This window comes from Rhinatrema bivittatum, chromosome 15, assembly GCF_901001135.1.
Source record: "Rhinatrema bivittatum chromosome 15, aRhiBiv1.1, whole genome shotgun sequence".
NCBI classification, from domain to species: domain Eukaryota; kingdom Metazoa; phylum Chordata; class Amphibia; order Gymnophiona; family Rhinatrematidae; genus Rhinatrema; species Rhinatrema bivittatum.
In genome coordinates, this window is record NC_042629.1 from 13,110,569 (window position 1) to 13,135,825 (window position 25,257).

The window sequence follows — 25,257 nt, forward strand, 5'->3', positions numbered from 1 at the left end:
AATGTGAATTAAAATATATCAATCAATGACCCAAAGATCTGATAACTGAAAATAGGTTATTGACCTTTATTTTTATTTTAGAGTTAAACCTCTGGAAATATCCTGCATGTTTGGCAGCAATGGCAAGAAATTCCATCTCCTTTTAGATTAGCATTGGTGACAAGTTGATTAAAACAGAGACCTGTTCCAGGAACAGCATTATTACTATGAAAGAGTCTCATGAAATTGAGTACCCCAAATCTGTGCACACGGTTACTCATCCATCTACTGCTAAATCATTGACATGCAATTAAAACAGCATCACATGAATGAGTGAGTTTAGACACATGCTCGAGAGTATCATGCCAAATAAAATCAACATATATCAGAAACAGATTGTCATATATATTTTTGCTTGAAGGTTTACAATAATGAAGTATGAATGCCAACATATTTTTATTTCTGCAATTTATGCTCACCATTGTATTAAACTAGTTTTTTGTTAACTGCTTAAAAAAAATAATAATTGAAGCAGTTTATGCTTTCATTGGTGAGACAAAGTTCAATCGTCTGAGGCTAGTGTCAGCGGAATGAAAGGTACAACAGCTGAGCTGCAGCCTGAGAAAGGAAAATTGAAATGGAAACAAGAGCAGATGCTCACAGATAAGGAAGGAAATATCTCTGCTGGGCTGCGGCAGTGGGCAAGTTTACCTCCATGAGGGGGATTTCTGTCATCCTTGTACTTAGCTAGTTTTGAGTTAAGGCACTCAGGAAAGCTGTAGCCTAGCTTAAGATCTGTATATAATAAGATCAAGTGAGCTGAGGAGGACAGAATACACCACTCCTCATCATGTAATCCTTATCCTGCAAGCACCTCACAGCTGCATCGAGCCCGCAAACTAACAGCCAAATCCTCCATGGATAAAACAATAGTTTCCATCCATTTGACTGGAAACAATGAATTAGTATCTACACAGTAAATAGAACTAGCGTGGTCTATACCATGAGTGAGTTTTGCTCTACCAATATATTTGTTTAATTTGTCCATGAATATTCACCAGTTTCCTATCACTGTGAATTCTGGAGAATTTCAACCTTTAATTCATTTCCAAGAAGACTACACTGTCACGTAAAACACTCACGGCAAACATAATGCAACACAAAGAAAAATCACATTCAACCCAGAGCTAGAAAAATCATAAAAATGGCCTTCAGGCTATAGCCACTACTGGAGGATGAGTCTTTGAAAAAATCATCCCCTGCTCCTATGGTACTAGTCTTCTAGCAACCACCTAAGCTGAAGCAAAAGCTGGTAAGAAGCAAGCTTAAAACAAAAACTCAAAAAGAAGAAGAGAATGCCACAAATCTCTGCAGTACGCCATGCTGAAAATTGTGCTATTTATTACTGCAGGGTACCATCCATGTACGGGTTAAAGTCACAAAGACGCCAGTGGCAGAGCTGCTGATGCACTCCCCAATCACGTCAGAGCAGTATTCACATGACCATTCACATCACTAAGCAGTTGCCAGGTAAAACAGCTAAATGGAGCCTTGATATATGAAGTTCATTTTACTTTTTTCCTTCTCCAGTAAAGAATATGGGACAAGGAGCAATGTCTGCTGGTCATGATGCCAAATTGAAATTAACTGTCCAGAAGGGCCACTCTACCATGATATTCCAGTCCAAGAGCCGAGGGCAAAGACCCAAAAGTCTATTTTAAAAGCACGCTATTTTATGACTGCAAAGAGAGGAATTCTTTGAAGTGGAGGTTGCATAGCTTGTACTGCTACCTCTATAGTATTTCACCCATCGTTAGTTACTGCCATTCAGGATGGACCATGAGTCATTTGTTACAATGGAAGAGCTGGGGCCGGCTGGGTGACTTGGTGGCCATGCTACACATTGTCATGCAGAGGCTTTCCAGGTGCGCCTGGAATGCAGTCATCATGCAGTGGCAAAACCGAGACCAGGACTGCAGGGATGCAGCGGTAGCGCTCGGACCTGAACCCTAGTCAAGGACTAAAGCAAGCTGAAATATATAATGAGGTGGTGGGGGGAATCCCTGGATCAGAATCCAGCCCTGGCTCTGAGTAAAATGGAGGAAACTGCTTGTGGGGGGAAGACCCCCAGAAAATGCTTTTCTTTTTCTCAGTGATCTCCTCAAAATGATGCTTATTGCCTCCCAATTTTCAGGTCAATTTTAAAAGCATTGCACGCGCAAAAATGCCTACATACGTGGGTATGTGGGCCATGTACGAGCAACACAGATTTTCAAAAACCGCAAAATATGCACATTATCCATGCGTGCGTGAGGAATAAGGGGGCGGGGCCAAGACTTGCACATGTAACTCTGAATTTTAAACACAAAACCCTCAGCACACGTACACGAGAGATTTGCGTAACTTTACTGCTGCTCCTGATGAAGAGCACATTTAAAGATCTTGAGTTTTATAACTTAGAGGACAAAGTGAGGGGTCCGGGTCAACTTGGGGGCATGCAGGATGAAGAAACAGAGGGGTCAGAAAGACCTTGCTATTATCTGGACAACCTGGTGGACTAATTGCAAAACTGGGAATGTGCCTTGCGCGAGCATGCTTTAAAATTTGCCGACATGTGTGCATAAAAGCTGACAAGGTCATAAGGAAGACACCTGCGCGCTAGCTGTGCTCCAGTAACCTCTTAAATTTAGGGACATCCTTATGTGAAGTTGGTGCATTTTAAAACATACTTGCGCACAATTAAAAATTACAGGGGTAGATTTTCAAACCACGTGAATTGGCGTACTTTTGCTGGCGCATCAGGCGCCAGCAAAAGCACGCGGGATTTTAGTAGATACGCGCGTAGCCGCACGTATCCACTAAAATCCTGGATCGGCGCGCGCAAGGCTATCGATTCTGTATAGCCGGCGCGCGCCAAGCCGCGCAGCCTACCCCCGTTCCCTCCGAGGCCGCTCCGAAATCGGAGCGGCCTCGGAGGGAACTTTCTTTTGCCCTCCCCTCACCTTCCCCTCCCTTCCCCTCCCTAACCCACCCGCCCGGCCCTGTCTAAACCCCCCCCTTACCTTTGTCGGGGGATTTAAGCCTCCCGGAGGGAGACGTAAATCCCCGCGCGCCAGTGGGCCGCTAGCGCGCCAGGACGCGACCTGGGGGCGGGTACGGAGGGCACGGCCACGCCCCCGGACCGCCCCGGGCCGTAACCACGCCCCCGGGCCCGCCCCCAAAACGCTGCCGACACGCCCCCCAAAACGCCGCGCCGACCGGGCCCGCCCCCAACACGCCCCCCTCGCCAAACCCCGGGACTTACGCGAGTCCCGGGGTCTGCGCGTGCCGGTAGGCCTATTGAACATAGGTGCACCGGCGCGCAGGGCCCTGCTCGCCTAAATCCGCCCGGATTTAGGCGGATTTAGGCGAGCAGGGCTCTGAAAATCCGCCCCACAGCGTATACTCACTTGCACAAGCGGCTGGTTTTAAAATTGACCCAATTATGCTTAGCTCTGGTTACCCCACAAATTTTGGTGGTAGCATCACTCTCATCTTTCTGGCTATCTGTCTTTGGGAAATATTCTCTCAAGAAATGTATTTATGTATTTGTCGAGTTTTATATACCGCCATTCGGTATCGCCATCACAACGGAAATGAACCTGAAACCTGAAACCTTAATTTAGGTAAAGGAAAGAGGAAAAGATAAAAGTGGAGCTGCTGGTCTGTCATGGCAGCATGCACCTCTCTACAGGCACTGTCTCTTCTGAAAAGCAACAGTCTACACTGCGGTTTCCAATTCAGAAATCATAATGCGTGAGCCGTGAACAGGAGCACTCAAAAATTAATTCTTATCATCACTGTTTGCTTGGAAGTAATCCAGGGGCAAGAGGAATCTGCTGCCAAGCTTCTGTCATTAGCACTATTGTACTAGAACTGATAGGGCTCCAGCCCGAGACTGGAAATAGAAATAGATTTTGGATGCTTTCTGAGACTTAATAAGCCCTGTGCTATATTGTTCCTGTTTACTATCGTATTTCCACGGCCACATTTTCTTGCTTTGATTTTGGATCACTGCTTCCATACAAGCCACCAACCAAAGATAATATTATACGTCTATAAAACTACAGATGAGCAGGCATAAAAATAATCATGCCAGCTTTGCAGCTTGTTATCGCTCCCACTACTGCAAGCTTTTAAAGGTAAATCTGGTCATAACAACATCAGAAACAGCAGCACTGTAGTCTGTTTATGAGGCTGGGAAAGCCAAGCTAAACTTGCAGGGATGGTAACTTTGATACCGGCGTGCAGGCACACGTACACACATATGAAGGCTCGCAGCAAAGGATGCGGCCATTTTATAACAGATACACGTATATGCACGTATGGTATAAAATAGACAGAACACACATACATGTGCGCACAATTTTATATGAATGTGTATGTGTGCGCAAAAACTGCATCAACCGCGTAAATAGGGAAATTGTATAAAAGACATGCACCAATGGCATTGCTAGTTTTCCCAGTTCGCCCAGTTAAGGGCTAGGACTTACAAACCCCCCTGTTTAAAGCCTCCCTTTTCCCCTGTTAGCCCCAACCCTTAAAACCCTGCTGACTATGCTTGCGTTTTTCGTTTTCTTACTTACATAGCAGTGATAAGGTTAAGCAGCAGGAGACACTGGTGCACTCTTGTGCACGGAAATACTTACATGCACATTTCACGTTTAAGTCCTGGAATGCCCATGCTCCACCCTCGCCCCACCCAGACCACGCCCCATCACTTTTTAATGTACATGGGCAGCTTTTAAAATGGTGCATGCCAGCCAGACATACTCGCCTATCTCCTGGTTTTGGCATGTGCCTGGCTTTTAAAATGTACCTAGAAATGAGAAGTAATTTAATCTCAGGAAGACGAAGAATAAGGAAACAAAGTCTTCAGAAGTGAAGAGTCAGACCCCAGGACAGGCTTTACTTCCAATTGTGAGATTTACCCTGCTTACTTTTCACCAGCCCACAAGGCCATATTAGGAGATGGGCCTCAGTACTTAAATGAGATTTTGCTCTCATTTGTCACATTCATCTAGAACAGTGGTTCTCAACAGGTGTCTCGGGACACACTAGTGTGTCACAAAGTCCCGGGAGGTGTGTCACAGAGTCAGCAGAAGATTGATCTTTCCTCATCAGTCTGGGCAGGAGTTGTCTGACTTCTCTTTTATTGGGTATGACAGGAAGCTGCTCTTGCTTCCTTCTCTTCCTGGCCAGTGGGAAATTGTTCCCTCTTTCTTCACTCAGATCAAAGCACAATATCAACAACTCCTGTTCATATGGGCCCGGCAGGATACCAACTTTATCTTCCCCTGCCTGGCCTGGCAGTGAGGCTGCTGATATTCTCTTCACCCCCATGGAGCCTGGATGTGAAAGCAGGAACATTAGGGAGAGAGGTGCGTGCTCTATAGATCTGCTGCTGCTGCTGCCTCCTCATCTTCCTCTCCTCAATGCTTCTTGCCCTTATCTGCAGCTGATAAAGAGGGAGAGAGAATCTGTATTGGCCTGAAGTCTTTTCTACTGGCTAGGAGCCAGGAGGAGGGGAAAATGAACTGGGCAGGAAGGCGTGGGAAGATAGGAGGTTAAGAGTCTGCTGGGCAGGAAGGCTTGGGGAGATATGGAGTCAGGAGTCTGCTGGATAGGAAGGGGCGGGGGAATGGAGGTTGGGGTTGTTGGGTAGGGAGATCTGGAAGGGAGGGGCTGAGGGCTACTGAGCAGGGAAGAAAGATGGAAGTGGAGAAAGAGTTGGAAATGTGGGGCTGCTGGGTTGGGGGAGAGGAGAGCGAGGAGAGGGGGATGCTGAGCAGGAAGGGGTAGGAAAGAGGTGGTCAGGTATTCTGGGGAGGGAAGGGCAGAAAGAGTTGAACAGGGAAGAGAAGGCGCACGGGGAAGAGGATGTGGGATGGGGTGTTGGGAATGTTGGACAGGGATATGAGCTTGTGAAGGGATGATTGAGTAGTTGGAAGAAGTGAGGGATGATGGGGGCATGGAGGGGAGTCACTGGGTACAAGGGCCATACTATGTCAGTTTTGAGAATATACATTTCTTCTCTCTTTGAACTCTGCTTAGTGGAGAAGGAAATATATTTTTGCTTCTAGTCTACAATTTTGCACTGCATGCAGAAGGTGATCTTGGGGTTTCCAGCCCAGGTTTTATTTGCATATTTGTAATTTGTGGTCTTTTATTCTATATTTGGTGAAGGCAGGTCTGTCTGTGTTCTGTGTGTATGTGACTGAGATGAGGTACTTTACTAGAGGTGTGTATCAGCCTTATTTATTTATTTATTTATTTTTAATTTTTATATACCGAAGTTCTTGTGGGAATTACAAATCACTCCGGTTTACATAAAACGATGAACTGCCCAACAGCGGATGGGGGCTTTACATAGAACTGTAGAACATAAGGAACAATAAAACCGGATGTCAATTTAACATAGTAATAATAAATATAATATAATATTTATTTATTTATTTAGGGATTTTATATACCGATTTTCTTGATACAGATCAAATCAACTCGGTTTACATAGAACGATAGTACATTAACAGTAACTAGTCAAACCTCAAAAGAGGAGACAGATTAGGAGCAGAAGGTAAAAGTTACATTATAACAATGGTGAATAACTTGGAATTGGAAATGAAGAGACAGATAATCAAAGTAGAGAGATATAACAGAGAGAAGGGGGTTGAAGCCAACCTCAGGAGAATAACTCTAGCATTATAACATGATTATATGACATTCTGCTAGTTATTGAAGTACAGCTGATTGAATAATATCTTAGTAGAATATAGTCTAGGAGACAGGAAAGGCTCTACAGAAAAGCCAAGTCTTCAGTTTCTTCTTAAAATCTATGAGGCAGGTTTCCTGTCGAAGGTCTGGGGGTAGTGTATTCCAAATGGTGGGGCCTGCTGTTGAAAAAGCCCGGTCCCTGATTGTTAATTTTTGTACCAATTTGATTGAGGGAACATGAAGGGATCCCTTATAGGCATCTCTCAAAGGTCTAGCTGAGGAGTGTAATTTGAGAGGGTGTAGTAGGTCTAGTGGAGTCTGGTGGTGGATGTTTTTATGAATAATGGTAAGGAATTTGTGAACAATTCTAAAATTAATTGGAAGCCAATGTAGGTTTTTTAGAATGGGCGTGATGTGATCTCTGCGCTTAGTGTTGGTCAAAATCCTTGCAGCTGCGTTTTGGAGTAGTTGCAAAGGTTTTAATGTAACAGCTGGTAGACCTTGCAGGATCGAGTTACAATAATCGACCTTAGAGAACAGGATTGCTTGGAGTACAGTCCTGAAGTCATGGTGATATAGGAGAGGCTTGAGTTTTTTAAGCACCTGTAACTTGTAGAAGCATTCTTTTATAGTATAATTTATAAACTTCTTCAAGTTCAGATGATTGTCAATTATAACTCCGAGATCTCTAGCATGAGTGATGTGGGAGATATTGTGCATTTGTTGAAAGTGTAGACTATTTTCAGGGGTGATAAGCAGGAGTTCAGTCTTAGCGGTATTTAACACCAGGTTGAGGCTAGTAAGGAGATGGTTAATAGTTTGAAGGTGAGATTCCCATAATTTGATTGCTGAGTCCAAAGAGCCTGTTATAGGAATCAATACTTGGACATCGTCTGCGTATATGTAGAATTTCAGATTTAGTGATGAGAGGAAATGGCAGAGAGGGAGGAGATAAATATTAAATAGGGTGGGAGATAAAGAGGAGCCCTGGGGGACTCCATGTGGGGAATTAGTATAAGGAGATTCCATATTATTAATTTTAACTTTATAACCTCGATTACTGAGGAATGAGTCGAACCATCTGAAGACAGATCCTGAGATTCCTATGTCGGATAGCCGGTTTAATAATATAGCATGGTTGACTGTATCAAAGGCTGCGGAGATATCAAGGAGTGCAAGCAGGAAGGAGCATCCTTTGTCAATTCCCAGGTATACTTGATCAAGGAGTGATATGAGGAGTGATTCCGTACTATGTTCTTTCCGAAATCCATATTGTGAAGGATGAAGTATATTATTTTCCTCCAAGTAATTTGATAGTTGATTATTTACTACTTTCTCCATGATTTTGGCTATAAATGGCAAATTGGAAATTGGTCGATAATTTTTTAGATCATCTGGGTCCAAGTTTGGTTTTTTGAGGATAGGTTTGAGAGTTGCTAGTTTGAGAGTGTCTGGGAAGATACCTTGTGAAAATGAGCAGTTAATAATGTCTGCTAGGAATTTGGAGATGGAGTCTGGTATTAGAAGCAGTAATTTAGATGGGATATAATCTTGTGGATGAGAGGAGGGTTTCATTCTCTTGAGGATAATTTCCACCTCTGTAGAATAGGTGGGTTCGAATGTTTCCAATACTGTGAATGAGTTGGGGCGGTAGAGGGGATCTAAAGAAGTTGTGAAAGGATTGGAGGGTAATTTAGCCAAGGTATTAGCAATTTTACTCTGGAAGAAGATGGCCAGTTCATTGGCCTTTGATTGGGCTATATCATCAGAAATTGGTGCTGAAGTAATCTTAGTGAGGTCTGAAACATAAGCGAAAAGGGCCTTTGCATCGAAGAACATATCATGGATACGGTGGGCGTAAAAATCTCTTTTGGTTCGCAGTGTCATGGTTCTGTAATGATGGAGAGCTGCTTTGTAGATGGCTAGAGATTGAGGATTAGGGGAGTTCCGCCATCTCTTTTCCTTCTGTCTTAGGGTTTGTTTTAATGTGCGAAGCTCCATAGAGAACCATGGTTGTTTATGTTTCTGAGATGGATTGATATTCTTTGATAATAGAGGGCATAGATTATTTGCTATGGTTTCAGTGATATTTTGCCAAGAAAATATAGCTGCGTTAGGGTTCGAAAGATCCAAGTTAGGTAGTTCTTTGCATAAAGAATTGTCAAGGGCTTCTGAAGGACAAGATTTCCTATAGTGCAGAGTTGTTGGTGGCAGGGGTGCAAGGGATCCTGTCGTCACTTTAAAAGTGGAGGTGATCATAAAGTGGTCTGACCATGGTACTGGAAGGTAGGAAGGGGATGAGAGTTGTATGAGGCTATTATTTGTAAAGATAAGATCAAGGGTGTGACCCCCTTTATGAGTAGGCTGGGTGATAATTTGGGTAAAGCCCATGGCTGAGAGTGAGGAAAGGAGAGCTTCACAATTAGATGATTGAGGCCTGACATCAATATGTAGATTAAAGTCCCCAAGGATGATGGAAGGAGTATCCAAGGTCAAGTATTTAGCTATGATTTCCACTAAAGGCGATACATCAAGGTTTAGTACCCCCGGAGGGGCATAAATGAGGAGGATCTGGAGAGTTTTTGATTTGAACAGGCCTGCCTCCAGTTTAGATGATGAATTGATGGGTTGTTGGGTGAGATTAAGATCTTTTTTGGCTGCTAAGAGAAGTCCTCCTCCTTTTTTCTTTTGTCGAGGTATTGAAAAGACGTCGTATATCTGGGTGGGAAGTTGATTTATTAAGACTGTGTCTGTCGGCTTCAGCCAAGTCTCTGTGATCGCACAGATGTCTGGTTTGGAATCAAGCAGGTAGTCATGTAGGATATGGGTTTTTTTGGTAATTGATTGCGCATTGAATAGAGTTAGAGAGAATAAGGCTAGTCCAAGGAATTGGGTAAGTGGGGAGATCATGACTGGAATGAGGTTTCTATATGGTTTGAATTGGTATTGCGTTGGAAATTTCGTCTTAGAAGAGGGACTGTGGTATAGGATGGGTATTGTGTATCTATGCATCATAGGTAGAATGCGATTAACGTCGTCAAATGTTGGCATTTAGAGGGCGGGTCTATGTGCAGCGAATCGGGGAGGTGTGCTGGCAACACTGACTGTGCGATCGCGGTTTCAGACTCGCCGGGGGAGGGGATTAAAGGCCTTACCCCGACGGGTCTGGGCGCCGATCGCGCAGGCCTCCCTCACAAAAGCTGTAGTAGAAACGGCAGCAGCGACGGCGAAGGTTTAAGGTGGAAGGACACGGCGCCGGAGTGCAGGTCAATTTAAATCCCTTCTTGGCTCCCTAATTGGTTGGAGCTGAACTGGAGCTCAGGAGAAGCTGGCGTGATTAGCGCAGGTGTAGAGTAAGAATTGAGAGGTACTGTATCGGGTGGATAGCGATTGATGTATGATGGTGGCTGTAATTTGCTGTATGAGGTCTGAGGATTCGTACTGTTGCTGAAGACACTGTTGTGCTGATAGAGATTAGAATAGATAGTCGGCTGAGGAGGAACCGAAGATCCTGAGGTAGACTCGGGGCTCCCTCGGGGCTGAGCCGAAGGGGCGAGACAAAGGGGCAAGCCCCTTTGTCGCGCTCCTTCGGCGCGCGGCGCCTGAGAAGGAGTAATTTAAATGTCCCTCTCAGCCTCTGATTGGGCGAGGGCAGCTTCTTTGTTTTTTCAGGTAGGCGGGACTTAGAGCCGCGTTGAAAGGGCGGCACGGCTGGCGGCTGAGCGGCTAGGCAGCGAGATCGGTGGCCGGATTCGCCGGGGGCAAGGGGGAGATGATTGGCCTTACCCCGACGGGTCCGGGCGCCGATAGCGCAGGCCTCCCTCCTTGTAGCAACAGAAGCGGCAGCGGCAGCAGCAGTAGCAGCGATGGAAGCTGAGAATGAGATAGTCGCAGCGCCTGAGAAGCAGTAATTTAAATGTCCCTCTCAGCCTCTGATTGGGCGAGGGCAGCTTCTTTGTTTTTTCAGGTAGGCGGGACTTAGAGCCGCGTTGAAAGGGCGGCACGGCTGGCGGCTGAGCGGCTAGGCAGCGAGATCGGTGGCCGGATTCGCCGGGGGCAAGGGGGAGATGATTGGCCTTACCCCGACGGGTCCGGGCGCCGATAGCGCAGGCCTCCCTCCTTGTAGCAACAGAAGCGGCAGCGGCAGCAGCAGTAGCAGCGATGGAAGCTGAGAATGAGATAGTCGCAGCGCCTGAGAAGCAGTAATTTAAATGTCCCTCTCAGCCTCTGATTGGGCGAGGGCAGCTTCTTTGTTTTTTCAGGTAGGCGGGACTTAGAGCCGCGTTGAAAGGGCGGCACGGCTGGCGGCTGAGCGGCTAGGCAGCGAGATCGGTGGCCGGATTCGCCGGGGGCAAGGGGGAGATGATTGGCCTTACCCCGACGGGTCCGGGCGCCGATAGCGCAGGCCTCCCTCCTTGTAGCAACAGAAGCGGCAGCGGCAGCAGCAGTAGCAGCGATGGAAGCTGAGAATGAGATAGTCGCAGCGCCTGAGAAGCAGTAATTTAAATGTAATATGTACATACAATTTAACTATTTAACGTAGTAGAGATGACCTGTCAAATCTACCATATAGATACAATAAGAGTAATATAGTGAACTTATGGATTCAAAAATTGATTGAGCAGTTGTGGAGTCCTGATAGTAGGAATTGGTGAGATTTGTTGTATTTTCTCAATATTTGTTGTATTTTCTCAATAGTATATTGTGCTGGTGGTGAACTGCTGCATTTTCATGGGTAGGGCTATTGCTGTTTCATTTCTTGGAGTTACTGCTGCTGAAGTATGGCAGATTTGATAGACACGTATAGAGTGGGGCTTGTTTGTATTATTTTACAATGCACCTGGTAATAGAGGGAGTTTGTGATATTATTATTAAGGTGGCACCAGAATCAGAAAATCTTTTTTGTATGGTGGGTTGTACAGGGAAATGTTTTAGTTCTGTTCTGCACCCATTATCAGGACTCATGTGGATGCAGAGCATATGCTTATATTTAGTCCCATGATGATCATGTGTTCAGTGTGACACGCATGTGAGCATCATCTCTCAGGTGTGTCCCACTAGAAAAAAGGTTGAGAACCACTGATCTAGAAAAATACTGCTCATAGTTACATCCTTTTGTGAAGCTCGGTTACTGCATATAGCAAGTGTTGCTTACCTGTACAGGTGTTTTCACAGGACAGCAGGATGTTAGTCCTCACATATGGGTGACATCATCAGGATGGAGCCCAATCACGGAAAACTTCTGTCAAAGTTTCCAGAACTTTGACTGGCCCCTACTGGGCATGCCCAGCATGGCACTAACCCTGCAGCCAGCAGGGGTCCCCCTTCAGTCTTATTTGATAGCTACAGGCAGGCCAAAAAAATAAAACAACAAAACGTTACGAACTCAACACCGCGGGGCGGCGGGCGGGTTTCGTGAGGACTAACATCCTGTTGTCCTGTAAGAACACCTGTTACAGGTAAGCAACACTTGCTTTCTCACAGGACAAGCAGGATGGTAGTCCTCACATATGGGTGAGTACCGAGCTGAGGATGTCCGAACATGCACCAAATGTACCCAACGGCGTGCAAGAGGCACAAAAACTGGGGTGGAATTTGGTAGAGGGCATCCTGAACCCCACCGGGCAGGCGGAAGGGTGTTGGTACGTCACGTTGGAAATAGGTTACGCAGGACAGATTGGCCGAAGATGGAATCTTGTCTTCCGGCTTTGTCCAAGCAATAGTGGGATGCGAAGGTATGGAGAGAGCTCCAGGTGGTAGCCTTGCAAATGTCAGGAAGCGGCACCGATCTTAGGTGTGCTACTGAAATTGCCATGGCCCTCACAGAATGTGCTTTAACACGGTCTTGAAAAGGAATGCCTGCTTGCTGGTAGCAAAAAGATATGCAGTCTGCCGACCAGGAGGCGAGAGTCTGCTTACCCACAGGTTGCCCTAATTTGTTGGGATGGAAAGAGATGAATAACTGAGCGCTCTTCCTGTGGGCAAGTGTACGGTCTAGATAGAAAGCTAGAGCTCGTTTATAGTGAAGGGTATGCAGAGCCTGTTCCTCTGGATTGGAATGGGGACTGGGAAAAAAGTTAGGTAGTATGATGGATTGAATAATGTGAAACTCCGAAACTACCTTGGGTAAAAACTTAGGGTGAGTGCGGAGTACCGCCCGGTCCTGCAGGAGTTTAGTGTAAGGCGGATAGGTAACTAGGGCCTGTAACTCACTAACCCTGCGAGCTGAAGTGATAGCTAAAAGGAAAATCACTTTCCATGTGAGATATTTTAGGTCACAGGAGTGAAGAGGCTCGAATGGTGGTTTCATGAGCCGAACAAAAACCAGGTTAAGGTCCCAAGAAAGGGCCGGAGAACGTAAAGGTGGCTTGATATGGAGCAAGCCCTTTAAAAATCGTGTTACGAGGGGTTGTACTAATATAGGGACATCCCCGACACCTTTATGGAAGGTGGCTACCGCACTGACATGCATTCTAATGGAAGAGGTTTTTAGACCTGACTCTGACAAATGCCAGAGATAGTCCAAAAACCTTGGGATTAGACAGGAAAAGGGATCAAGGGATCAAGGGACTGCGAAGTGCACCATGATGTGTACCTTTTCCATTTATAGGAATAAGATTTTCTTGTGAAAGACTTTCGTGAAGCAATCAGGACACGAGAAACCGAATCTGAAAGGTTAAGTGGTTGAAGGATTAACCTTTCAACATCCATGCCGTCAGGGACAAGGCCTGAAGATTGGGATGGCGTAGGCATCTGTTGTTTTGAGTGATCAGATGCACGTCCGTTCCCAAGGGAATATGCCTGCGGATGGAGAGATCCTTGAGTATGGGAAACCACACTTGGCATGGCCAGTGAGGTGCTATCAGGATCATGGTTCCCTTGTCCTGACGTAGCTTCACAAGAGTCTTCAAAAGAAGAAGAAGTGGAGGGAATGCATAGAGCAGACCGGTTGCCCACGAGAGGGAGAATGCATCTCTGGGCTGAGAGCACTCGCTCCGAATGAGGGAGCAGTAATTGTCCACTTTGTAGTTCTGAGGGGACACAAAGAGGTCTGTCTGGGGGAAACCCCATTGGCAAAAGATTAAGGTCACTACCGAGGGGTTGAGACACCACTCGTGTGGCTGGAAGACATGACTCAGTTTGTCTGCCAAGACATTGTCCACTCCCAGCAAGTAGGTGGCCCTGTGGTACATCGAGTGCGAGAGCGCTTCTGCCTAAATCTGCGCAGCTTCCTGACACAGGAGGAAGGAGCCTGTGCCTCCCTGCTTGTTGATGTACCACATGGCCACCTGGTTGTCTGTCTGAATCAGGATGACGTGATTTGATAGGCGCTCCTGAAAAGCCCTGAGAGCATATCACATTGCTCGAAGTTCTAGGAAGTTTAATTGATGTTTGGCTTCCTCTGGAGACCAAGATCCTTGTGTCTGTAGATTGTCCATGTGGGCTCCCCACCCGAGGTTGGAAGCGTCGGTGGTGAGAATGAGTTGAGGATCTGGCACTTGAAAAGGCAGTCCCTAGAGAAGCTTGGTCTGATCTTTCCACCAGGCGAGAGACAGACGGAGTGAGTTGGTGATGTGGACAATGGTCGACAGAGGCTGAACAGCTTGAATCCATTGTGACCTCAGAGTCCAATGCATGAGTCTCATGGCCAGGCGGGCCATTGGAGTAAGATGGACGGAGGACGCCATGTGTCCTAACAGGACGAGGAATTGGCGAGCTGTTGCTGTATGTTGAGACTGCAACTGGTGAGCGAGGGCCACGAGTGTTAGCGCTCGTTGTCGAGGTAGAAAGGTTTTTGCCTGTAAACTGTCCAAGTCTGCCCCAATGAACGACAAGTTTTGAGATGGGGTTAAATAGGATTTCCCGTAATTGACAAGAAATCCTAGAGAAATTAAAGCGTGTAGAGTGAAATCGAGGGACGACCGAGCGGCTTGCTGGGTTGGAGCCTTGATTAACCAGTCGTCCAGATAGGGGTAGATGTGCACACCTTCTTTCCTGACGAAAGCTGCTACAACTACGAGACATGCGGTGAAGACTCGTGGTGCAGATGCTAGGCCGAAAGGAAGCACTCGATATTGATAGTGCTTTGGGCCTACTAAAAACCTGAGGTACTTGTGATGAGTTGGAGTGATCGCAATGTGTGTGTATGCGTCCTGGAGGTCCAGAGAGCAGAGCCAGTCTCCTCTTTGTAGAAGAGGTAGAAGCGAGCCCAAGGTTACCATCTTGAACTTTTCCCGCTTGAGGTACTTGTTGAGAGCACGTAGGTCCAGAATTGGAGGAGAACGCTTTCTACTTTCAGTAGGAGAGGGAGGTGAAGGTAAGTCATCGGTGTCTGAAGAAGTATCATCACCCCAGGTGTCATAAGGATCAGCAGGCTGACCTGTAGGACGAGAAGGGGGTTGGATACCCAAAGGCCCCGGCCGAGGCTCTGAGAAAATTGAAGGAATCGCCAGGGGCACCTGGAGGGCATCGGTGCCGGTATCAAAGGCATCAATGCCGGTATCAAAGGCATCGATGGCGCCAACGTACGTATCACCCCCGATGAATGAATCGGTGGCGAGGGACAAATTGGCATCGATGGCTGAGGCAAAACTCCCGAAGAAGGGATGCGGAACGGTGTTTCTCCTCCCGATGAAGCTGTCAACAGGGAGCGCACCGGAGCCATCGGAGACCCGGGAATCACCGGTGGAAGGGCAGTTATGAGCACCTCCATCTGGGATAGAAGCAGTGCCAGCGCTGCAGGAATCGGGTTAATGACCGGTTCCACAATCGGTGCCGGTGTCGGTGCCGAAGGGACCTGCAGTCGTTGCATCGCCTTGTCGATGGCCTCCTGGACCAGCCGGTCCAGTTTTTCTTGGAGACCTGGAGCAAGCAGCCCCGGCTCCGGAACAGAAGAGGGAGGCAGAGGCATAGCCGGAGGGACCACCTTTACAGGCGGAATCGCGGCTCCAAAACCCCGATCAGGTGAGGGTGGCCTCGATGATCCGGTCGCAGGAATGGTCGGTGCCTTTCCTGGACAGTGCTTCTTTGACAGTGGCTCGGACGGTGGCTCGGTCGATGATTTTGCTCCCTCGACGGTCTGAGTCTTACGATGCCGATGGCGATGTTTCTCCCTACAATCCCCTCGATCCTGAGGGGGAGTTACGGGCGCCGATGGCCGTGAAGATGTTGATGGCAGTCGGTCACCGGACGGTGGTCGATGCTGGTGCAATGTCGACGGTGCCTGTTCCGATGACGTCGATGCAATGGACGGCGTCGGGGTGTGAGCATGGAAGAGTCCCATCTTCTCCAACCTTGCCTTGCGACCTTTGGGTGTCATGAGGGCACATTTGGTGCAAGTCAGGACATCATGCTCCCAGCCTAAACATATTACACATACACCTTGATAGTCTTTTCGCGTCTTGCTTCGGGAGGGTCTTGCCTCGCTTTTTTCCGCTTTCGTTGCTTCGGGAGGAGGGGAGAGGACTGGGGCTGCCCCGGAGACCAGCACCCATGGAAGTGGCCAGGGCAGGTGAACGGGGGCTGGGGGAAAGTTTGCCGCCTACCCTTACCCCTGCCTCTAACGCAGGGGTAAGGGTAGGCGGTAAGTTAGTAGTTTAAAAGCGCGGCAAAACGGCAGGGTAAAAAAAGAGATAGTCGGGGCGCGTGTTACTGTATGGGAGGGAATAGCTAATTCGATCGTTTACATCTAATATACATGCTGCGGGCGGAATGGGTTACCGGGTGATTTAAAGAGGCGGTAAGAGTATGTTAAAGGGGATAGTGTATCGCGGGTTGGACTAACGCGGCCGAAAAGTGAGTAGAAAGCGGGTTAGGAGCAGGGTAACCGTGGCCGCACTTTACTGTATTGACCTGAAGGCATGGCATGAGAATGAAATGAAGACTTTTCATTTTCCAATTCCAAAATGCTGCTCTTCAGAAATTCATGAAAACGTATGATACCCTCGGTATATTTATTTGCCTGTTGAGGATTGTAGGGTTTTCACGGGTGAGAAAAACTGGCCATGGAGAGCTCCACAGATGACAATGAAGTTACTCAGGGCTAGTCTGTAGGTGCTTACAAAATTTCGGCATACTGAAGCTCAGATGTATTATGACTGACCAAAACATGTATTACTTATTGTTTGATTCTTGATCTCCCATTTCTGTTATAGTTTAATTCTGTCCTATCTTCCGACATCCATGTTTTTACTCTCCCTGTTTTAATGTAACTTCTCATTTCTACTTATACGTTAATTGGTTTCCCCATGTTTTAATGTAAACCAGCACGATAAGACCTGGTGTTGAGTGTCGGTATAGTAAAAGAAGTTAAATAAATAAATAAATAAATAAATAAATTACTTATAATAAGCCTGTACACCATGCTATTGAAACTCATTCATATATAATAATCCAAAGAAAAGCATGAAAAAAAGTGCTGCAGGTCAGATTCTGCCAGAGGCTTTTTTACATGATAATTTTGGCAAGCTTTCTAGTTATGTCCATAGAACAACCTTCATCCTTGTCAAAATGCAAATTTTCAAATCATGATGTTGTCACTGCTGCCATGATAATTTGAAAAAAGCAACCACACTACTTTATTCAGCAAAGCAAAATCAAGATGCATCTTTTTTTTTTCTTTTTAGCATTGTCCTTTATAACCATAGATAGGGAAGAGACTTTACTGATTAACAAATCACATTTCGGTCTCCTGTAGACGGGCAGTTTGAATTTGAAAAGCATTCTGGTGAGAGAAAAAAGCATTACTCTCTGCATTTTCATGTTACTTCTATCAGGAGTTTATTCATTTCACCCTCACATTGTTTCTATTTCATGGTGTGATCAGTAAAGTGTGCGACCAGTGGGTTTAAAATGGTGTGTGTGCTGATGAATCGTTTAGTCACTAAAGAAAAAGCTGAAAATTTTGATTTTTCTAAAGATGGCTTGCCGGGAGAAGAAATGGGGGAGGGGAAGGCTTTAATGGCAGCTGCACTGCAAAATGGTCAGTCGAGCACAGAGTTGAAGTCACTGCAGCTGCTGCCTTCAGAGATTTAAAATTAATAGCAATCCAGGGATCAGTTAAATATTTCTAAAGCCAAAGCCTCCGCCACAGTCATCCACTTCTACTGATAACATCTCTCTTGGAAACATAAGCTTCATTTTACAAACCTATTTTCTTCAAAATCTGTTCATCAGGAGTTTTATTTCTCCATCACAAAAAAAAGTTCAATTCAGTCCAAACTCTTGGGGCTGTTTTCCTGCCTTGCATTACGTGGAACAGTTGAAAGAAAAACACAGTACAGAATACATTCAGGTTCAAGAAGCTAATAATAATAGAATACGCTTTATCAAACAGGATCCCAATGTGCCTCAATGCAGGCACTTCCAGGATGGATTGCCTAGCAGCGAATTTCTGAAAGCTTTGCAAAGAGTAAAGACATAAGGAACTATGGAATAATCATAGAAAGCTGGTTGGATAATGAGATTTAACAAAATTATACAGCGTGGCGCTGCTCAATGGGGGATTCAACCCAACAGAATTCTTCTCACTGTACTTCCTAGATAGTAAGAAATATTCAGAAAGAGAATTAGTGCATGAGAAGGTTAGCCTCATTCAAACTTGCAGTTTCGGAAAATGTGTACTTGCACTTTTAAGAAGTAAAATAACTCCATTTCATCTACATGTGCTTGAGAAAGCCAGAGCCACACAAGGTCTGGCTTCAAGGTCTTGGCCCTCCGGTAGCTCAATTCCATTTATTTCACATTCAGGCTTGGAATTTTTGGAGGCAGTATGTTTTACTTTACACTTGGCAGCAGAGTTTCATTTGCTGCGTGCGAGGTTGCATACAGCACATCTAAATTGCTTCCAGTAGATCTCATTGCACTTTTTATGATCACTGGGACTGACCTCAATTTTATGATTTTGTGGTATCAGGAAATGTAATTAGTTTCTTCCCTACCTACTATAAGCCATTCATATGAAACAGAAACCACGTCATGACCTCTGTGGAACTCACACTTAATTCCTCCAGCATATTCACCCCGCTTCTTCTGATGATAGTGTTAGTGCTTTCCAAGTATTTTATCTGAGCTGAGAAAGAGTTCTCATTTATTATCCTACTTGTTTGCAACTCACTAACTACTTTAGTATCTTTTATTGTTGTTTTTCAAAAGCTGATTTTGGTTCACCACTTTTCCTTAAAAACCTGTAAGTAGGAGCGTCACTTCAGCTAGACTACTAGAATAGGTTGAGCCAGTCCTGTTTCACTACATGCATAGAAATGTAAATCTACTTTTCTTAGGGAAATCCAAATCGCAATTCCAAACAACCAATGGGGCTAAAGAACTGAATCAACCTGGGTGAGGGGACTCCCTGACCTGGAAACAGAGTCCTAGAAGACACAACAACATACTTTTGGCTAAGGGTGGTGGATGCATGGGATATGCTTTCCCAGTAGAGGAGGTCAAAACGAGAACAGTAATGGAATTCGAAAGAGCTTGAGATAAACACAGAGGATCCCTAGAGGCTAAAGAATGGAAATGAAGATAAGGGGTAACCTGCATGGAGTGGCAGTTACTGTCCTTAAGAGACTAAAAATAAATTAATTAAAGCAATAAATAAATAAATAAATAAATAAATAAAGCTCGTTGGGCAGACTAGATGGACTACTTGAGTCTTTTTCTGCTGTCATTCACTATGTCACTATGGAAAATCCCCTAGCTGTTCTGGTATAAGAAGAAAAAATAACATTTTCAGCACTTATGCTCTAAAACAAAGGTGATGAGGAAACGTTGTCTGTGTTAGATGGAGTCGTAAGTTGTTTAATAACTATCAAACTTTGGTTCTGATCAGTGGCTCTGACTGGTGTACCAAACAGGCCATTACTTTTTCATCTACATATGCATCACTTGGAGTTGAATGTATAATGTTTCCTTTTTTTCTAGGTGATAGTTAAGCAAAGCACAGAACAAACTTGTACTTCGTGCAAGCTTAGCAACAACAGAGGCTGAAAATTACTAAGCTGCATGGCAAGGCACTTGATCATAACAACAGACAAGTGGCAGGTCACCAATTACACAAATAGATCAGCATTCAGATGATAGTGAACCATAGTTAAGCTTGTGCTCAGTACAGTTAGCCTTGATGAGTGTGCCTGAACAGAAAACCAACATGGAAAAAGGAAAATGCCCCAGAATCCTCGGTTTTCTTAGCCTGCCTTAGCTGTATGAACTCTAAGTGACTTATTGAGAATGACTTGCAGAATTCCTAGGATATCTGAACAGGCAGTCAAGCTGGCTCCATCTATGATGCCTAATCATAGGGTCACATAAAGCAGAAGCCAATGGAGGGATCTTCATGCTATCCTGTCACAATAGAGGCACTCTTTCTCAGGGGTTCTATAAACACAGCCACAGATGTGTTAATTGCCCTGACCAGCAAGATTCTAACAGAACAAAGACTATCCAGTGATGGTAAATGGGCCCCACCTTGGAGAAATACTCAGGGGTAGCTAGGGATGATCTTATCATGCTGTTGACATGACAACCAATGTAAATTATTCTCTAAGGCAGTCACGCACTCTAGAATCTTCCACCCTTGTACAATATTGAATGTTATTAGTAAAAGAAGGATCACTTCCTGTATATGATGAAATGCTGGTAGTCAGTTTGTCAGAGGTATGGCATCAGCTTCTCCCAAGAATACTCATATAGTTCAATAAAAAGTTATGTTTTCTACCAAAATGTAAGTGTTCTTGTCTCCCTGGCCATAAGCGTCATAAAAAATGGTGTGGCACTTAACAGCCTGTGTACAAATATTAATCAAAGAATTATGAGAAGGAAATAATTCATCCTCTATATGCTACTGCACGGATGGGCCACTATTGGTGAATAGTGGTGTATAGGCTTGGATCCCATGCTTCAAATATGTCAGGGAATTAGAAAATTGCTAAATTGCTAAATAATCTGATAGTCAGCCCTATCAGGACTACATTTTTTTAAATGGGACTATTATTCGATACAGGTGACCTGTATGGGGCATTTATTGTTACCTATACAAATATCTGTCTGATTGTTATTACTAAAGACCAGACACTATTCTTTAAGAGTGTTAGTGATAAACATAAAATGGCAGGAAGCTCTGCCTCTTACTGAATCATACAACTGCATAGCTAAACACACCAAATACCCAAAAACTGATTGAATGACATGCTCTCCTAATATCACATTAAAAAAATAATAGTTAAATATCTGTGTGATATACAAGTTACTTCCTTTAATTTAAAGATTAATCATGGTTTCTTCTCTGCTCTTAGTGAAACTCCTGTGTGGAGAATGTCATTAGAAATTAATTAATTGATTAGGACAGCTTACCATGCCATGTTCAGTTCCTGCTTTTCTTACCTGAGAAAGAGAGTATTAGCTCCCAAAAACTGATCAAGAAATGTAAAGTTAGTCCAATAGAATAGCACCTTTCTTTTTATTGATGCATGTTCCTCAAACCTTTTCTGTTGGAAAGGAAACAGTAGAACTAGGGGTCATGATATGAAACTTCAGGATGGACGACTCAGAACCAACATCAGGAAATATTTCTACATGGAGAGGGTGGTGGATGCCTGGAATGCCCTTCCAGAAGAGGTGGTGAAGATGAAAACAGTAAACAAATTTAAACAGTCATGGGGTAAACACTGGGGATCCCTAAAGGTTAGAGTTGGAAAGAAAAGGGTGTGTGGGCATAACTAGCATGAAGTGGCAGATATTACCCTTAACAGAAGGTATGGGGATTACATGATTTTTACACATCTGTAGCATCGCTCTCCACTTCAATGGTGGGGGAGGGGGGAAAGGAAATTGGATTCAGATGAAAGCAAATCACTTTAACTTTTACGGTCCAGGGTACCGATACACAGACATTAGGGAAAAAGTGCAGGTCTGCTTCAATGGCCAAGTCCAAAAGCAGAGCATTGTATGAATTATCAAGAAGGCTGCTTACCCTGTAAAAATGTTGCTAGCAGTAGTTTTGTTGCTTGGTTTTGATTGTTATTACTACCCTTAACAGAAGGCATGGGGATAACTGGCACGGAGTGGCAGTTAATACCATAAGAAACTTGCTGGTCAGACTGATGGACTATTTAGTCTTTTTCTGTCGTCATTACTATGTTAACCTTTATTTCCATGTTGAAATATTGAATTGTTTTGAGAAGGTTTGCCTTGTGACCATAAACAGCACTATGGTAAATATCAGAATCATTAAAAGCCAAGACTCCCACCAGTCTTAAGGCAACCCTGCATTTTGAGGTAGCTGTTCCTTTCATAGGCACTGCAGCAGAACAGGCTCTATTTCTATCACAAGGTAGATTTCTCTTTGCAATCTCTTGCAGCTGTATAATTGGGGATGTAATGTGTTCCTTGCCCTGAAGCCTCTACTAGGGAGGATGAAACATTCACATTAGTTTATCATCTCTATTCATGAAATCTATTTGGCAGGGTATGAAACCAAGATGTAACTCTTTTTCTCAAGTGGAAAAAGAGTTAATAAAGGTGGCACTCAAGAAATTCAGATGCATTTCATTTCAGATTGTAATAATGCAAATGTGCTTTCGCCTGCTTGTTTATTCACCAAACAATTTTAGAATGCAAAACTGTTTTGTAAGATGTCCTATGCTAATCCAAAACCTTTTCAATTTACAATTGCAAAGTTCATCGCATCCCCCCAGGACTTCATAAGCACTGTGAATTGTTTGGCAATGAGAACATTCAACAGCAAGTGCTGCCATTTGGGATATGGGACTTAAACCCTGTCCCCAAGTGCTGTGCAGAGCATTAGTTGATTGATTTAGCTTCAGAGAATGAGAATTTTGTTTCCATCCTCTGTATAAGTACAGACTGCATTGAAAGTTAGCCAAATGAGGCTCTCACATTTAAAAACAATTAACATTACTCAATGATTGGAAGTGATAATACCTATACCTCAGTTCAGATTAACACGAACGGACGAGTACACTGAGTACCTACTTAAACTGCTAGATGAGTATTAGAATATAATTATCTTCCTCTGTTCTTGGACAATGTATAATGGCCACATCAAGATACTCTGGATAATTTCATCCACTTACCGCTCATGAAAATGTGGGTACTTCTGTAGGAAGAGGGTAGATTCTAACAAATGAAATACAAGGCTCATTACTCTAAAAGCCAAATTATGTGATATTATCTCATTTTTATGATTTCTCACCTTTGATTAGAGATGACACGTGGAATGACAGAATGCGGCTTGCTGAATATGAAAGAAAAAGAGACTTGGATTTTCAGTATAAAGATGTAGGTCATAAACAATGGTAAGAGCTGCTCTGCATGGATACTTGCAGCAAACCATGTACTGATTAGTAAGAAGCTGTGCAACAAGCCCAACTCTCAAAGTTAACAAATGTCACAGCAGGAGAGGGGAACTGCCCTCTGATGGGAGAGGGGAATCTTAGGAATAAGTCACAGGGAGATGATCTAACTCTGGCATCCTGGCTTCCACTTAACACTGCTATTTTCCTTCATGGATTTGACTGGACTGTAAAATGAGACGGGATAGAAGAGAGGAGGAGAAGAGGGGAACGAAAAGAAGGAAGGGATCTAAAGGTTGGATCTTTTCCACATTAGATTCAGAAGAGATTTGTTTCTTACCTACCCAACCATCCACACTAAGAGCCCAAATTGGTCTTCTGATCTATGAAATGTTATCTTAGATGACATTCATATATGCATTCATAGTCTTAAATGTACACAGCAATATGCTTTTTGTACTTGGCAAATAGAATTCTCCTGTAAGCTCACTGCAAGAATTCCCTAGAAGCCACCATACAGGTGGGACAAACTTTCAGCTTTATGGCCTGATTTACTAAACTTTTTGCTCATGGATACAGAATGTGACAAAAGCCTTTAAGGTACATTTTAAAAGGCCAATACATGCATCAATTAGGGGATGTGTGAATATGCTGGGCCGGCGCATTCCGAGTGCTGAAAATGCTGCTGTGTGCACATCTCGGAATGTGTCATAAAGAGGCGGGGCGTGGGTGTGGTCTGGGCAGGACATGGGTGGCACATGGGCATTTCGGGACTTTAACCACCTTTAACCCCTGCCACGTAACTTTACATCTACTATGGATGGTGTGTAAGTGAAAAAAACAAATGCTATGCATCATTTTGGAGGGGTTGAAAGGGTCTAGGTTTATTTATTTATTTATTTATTTATTTATTTATTTAAGTGTTTGTATACCGCTTTTACAATTGAAAATTAATCAAAATGGTTTACAATGTTAAAACATGCATAATCTGTGTAAAATAGTAAAAAGCATAAAACATAGGGGTAAAACTGAAATGACACAAAACACAACAGAAAAGTGCCAGTAGGTGAGGAAGTCAGGATGGGAGACACAGTAATACTTAAGAACCAGTACTAGCAGGGGAATTAAAACCTTTCTGAAATAAATGTGTTTTTAATGATGTCTTAAATTGTTGTTTAGATGGTATAAAATGGAGAAAGTCTGGCAATGAATTCCACAGGATAGGGCCCGCTACAGAGAAGGCTCTATTACACGTTATATGTAATCTTGCAAGTCTGATGGATGGTATATCCAAGAGGTTTTTTGAGAAGGATCTTAGCTGTCTCGCTGGTTTGTATATACGTAGTGAAGAACAAAGCCATGATGAAGAAGCATTATGGATAAGAGCGTGGATAATGGACAAGACCTTGTATTGGATTCTGAATTTAATAGGCAACCAATGAAGTGACGATAAAACTGGAGTGACATAGGATCTGCGAGATGTACCTGAGAGAATGCGGGCAGCCAAGTTTTCAATTAATTGCAAAGGGTGAATCATGGAATCAGGTAATCCCAAGTATAGCGAATTACAATTGTCCAGTCCTGAGAACACTAGTGATTGCAAAACTGTACGAAAATCGCAAAAGAACAGCAGAGGTTGAAGTCTTTTGAAAAGTTGCAGTTTACTGGGGGTGTACAGGCTATCAAACCAAGAGGGGCTGGAGGACAAATCTGTCAAATGGGCAAACTGGGAATGAACTGGTAAAACTGGCAAATTCATCGGCGAGCGTCCTTTTTAAAATCCCCCTTCTTATGCGGTAGAAGCAGAATTTGCACGCTTCCACACGCCCACTTAAAATTCTGCACACATATGCGTATGTCCAGGCTATTTTATAACATGAGCACATATACACAAGTATGTTATAAAATAGCCGCATCACCAGGTGTGGGCGATGAACACGTGCACTGCTTTAAAAGTTACTGACCTGCAAATCAGATTCTTAGTGTGATATTTTGACTCTTTTTCTGCTTATTTAAAATACAGAGTTTTGTCCAAACTAGCAGAAATTCCACATAGTAGCACCTTATATATCCCATGAAGAGATCTGTCCTTGGATAACATCAATCACCAGGGACAAGCTGCATTGCCTCCTTAAGTGAACAGTTTTTCTAAAAGACACCTCAGTATGGTTTCTAGTAGCCATAGTAAATATGGAGTGCACCTGAAAGCCCT